We start from the raw sequence: 3,166 nt of genomic DNA, 5'->3' as shown, positions 1-3,166 counted from the left end.
ATATATATATATATATATATATATATATATATATATATATATATATATATATATATATATATATATATATATATATATATATATATATATATATTATTTTTATTTAAAAATTAATAATAATTAACACATGAATAATTAACTATGTTGATAATAAAAATATCTTACTCTTTACTGACCATTTTATCTAAGACCTAAAAACTGCTTGAAAGATTATAAATTTAGAGTTGGGAGCTTAAAGCTGATAATTTAGCTCACTGAATAAAGTGTTTGGAGAGATTAATTGATATGTATAAGTTAGTAACCTACATCAAATAATGTATCAAATAGAAGCCTATAAACTTGTACTTGTAGCTTGGTAAAAGTCATTTCGGGAGGTATTCACTTACTCTAAGAGTAAGTTTTTTAAATTTACTCCTCATCCTAGCCATCAATTCTATGGAAATCCAATGGTTTGAATTAATGAGTAGATCTGAATCATTAAATGTCACTAGAATTGATGGTTAGAATGAAGAGTAAGTGGAATAAGTAGATCCCAGAATTCAATATATAATTTATTTTTGGTCAAATAAGTTATCTACCTTTTTTATAGCCTCCCTCATGAGGTTATCAAGGGCACTCTTAGACTAGTTTATTTGGGATTATATTTGCCTTTGAAGACTAATAAGATATTGGTCTAGGTTTGTAAGATCATGCTAGATTCTAAGGATAGTCAAATGTTCAATTCTTAGGAGTGACACTTATTGAGAGAGACAGCTACGCATCCCTAAAAAGATTTGTTTCTTACCTAAAAGGGTAAGAGAATGCACTTAGTAGTACCAAAAAAAATACTTGTCTTTGAAAGGCATATATTTCCAATTATTGAGTAAGTCATGCGATTTAAATCATGATGTGAAGCGTCTTCTCCCCTTGGAATTTACACTATGTTTGGTTTAGGAAAGAAAAGTTGAGGAAGGAAAAATAAAGAAGAGAAAATGATTAGAAAATGTGATGATTTTTTAGTTGTTTGGTATGGTAGAAAATGGAAGGAAAGTGAAGGAAAAAATATAATTATAATTAGAGAGAAAAATGTAAGAATTTTATACATTGTTGTTATGTTATTTTTCATTCATGTTTAACATCATTGACTTTTCCAAAAATAATAATAATACAAATTAATGTAATAATATATTGAATGTGTGTAAATCTTTACATTGACAGTACATAGTTATTACACTTTTATAACTAATAATGAAAAAGACATGGACAAGAACATGAAGACATAAGTTCCACTATATAATTGTGTTTGTTTGCTTTCTTCACTCGAATCTTCCATCAAATACTGAAAAGAGAACATAAAGGTATGAATCATATCATCTTTTACCGTAATATAAAAAGAATCAAAACAATAAAAATAGCTTAAATTTTTTTAATACATCTAAAAAGTTTAAAAAGATGTAAGAAATAAATTAATTATTTTAATAAAGTTATAATTTTTATGGTAGATAATAAAGTTGTAATTTTTGTGGTAGATAATAAAGTTATAATTTGTTTTACATTGTATTTGGTTTAAGAGGAAAAATGTATGAAATGAAACTTGAAGAAAAGAAACATAGTAAAAAATAGTGATTTTTTAATTATATGATATGAAAGAAAGAAAAAATGTATATTAGTGAAATAAAAATTGTTTAAACAACAAAATAAAAGCCTTATTAATATAAGTTAAGAGCCAATTTGATTTTTCCATTCATTTTCTCTCCATATATGAGAGGAAAAGTTTTTAGTGTGTCCGAAGCTATTTTTTCTTTCCTTCCTTTGTTTTCTTTCTAACCAAATGATGGAAAATAAACTTTTCTTATCCTTTTCTCTCCTCATCTTTTCTTTCCTTCCATTTTCAATGGAACAAAACATAGCCTTAGAGCATAAAGCTCCTTAATAAATTCACATGTTATAATAGGAAAACTATATTTTTAAAACTAGCCATTGGAATTCATAATTTTAAAAGCTTTTCAGAAACCATTTACTTGATCGAGAACGAGCCTAGTCTTCTATTTGAAATAGCATCAAACTACAGACTTTATCGTCCAACAACCATGTCACTCTTCCCATTAACCATCAAATCGTCAAATCATTGACAATTATCTAACAGTTTTAAAGCTTTCAAGGATAATATTATTTTATATTATTCTCATATCTTCATTCAATAATGATTTGGATTTCACAACCATCCTTCTCAATTTGGGGTACACATATTTTGTCCTATTCCTTTTTGTCACTTCATGTGCCAAAAGATATGATTGACTAGAAAAATATTTAATAATTGCAATTTTAACTTAAATAATTTTTTTAAACCAATCAAAGGTGATGATACATAGAGTAACACAAAAATTGGAACAACAGATATGCTCCCCTAAATTTGATCCTAAGAAAGTTTTCAACTTTGGCATGTTATCTTCATGAGGTGGAGACGGTCGTAAAAAATAATGATTCAAGCATAACCTTGTGGAAATATATTTATACTTTTACATTGATGCACAAGATAAAATGATTTTACTGAATAATACCTCTTTTTTATTGGAAAATAGAAAGCCAAAAACTTATTTATACAAGACTTAAATTACAAGAAATAAGCATAACGACTATATTTCTTAACTAACAAACCTACCAACTAACCAACTTGTCCAAAATATCATAACCAACAACTAGAATGATAATGATACTACATTAATTAGTGATGCATTGATGCAAAACCAATATTATCTGCACCCTGCCTTCAAACTTGCAGAACAGAAAAATGCAAACAAAAATTAACCAAGACAACAAGGTATTTGGACTAGGCTTGACCTAATATCTACAATACGCCCCCTGCCTCAAGCTGGAGAATCGATGTTAAGAATTCCCAGCTTGGCCAACAAGTTATGAAAATGTGTAGAATCAAGAGGCTTCGTAAGAATATCTGCATATTGATTAGTAGTAGAAACAAGCGACAAATGGAAGAGTTTATGTTGGAGTCTCTCACATACAACATGACAATCTATGTCTATATGTTTTATCCTTTCATAAAAACAACATTATTACTAATGTGACAAGCAGATGCGCTATCCCAATAAAGAAGAGCCTGAGTGATAAAAGGAACAAAAAAAGAATCAAGGAGAAAGGTTAACCATTGAATTTCACATGATATGGCAGC

Source organism: Lupinus angustifolius, chromosome LG20, assembly GCF_001865875.1.
Source record: "Lupinus angustifolius cultivar Tanjil chromosome LG20, LupAngTanjil_v1.0, whole genome shotgun sequence".
In the NCBI taxonomy this organism is placed as follows: domain Eukaryota; kingdom Viridiplantae; phylum Streptophyta; class Magnoliopsida; order Fabales; family Fabaceae; genus Lupinus; species Lupinus angustifolius.
This window is presented reverse-complemented; position numbering follows the sequence as displayed.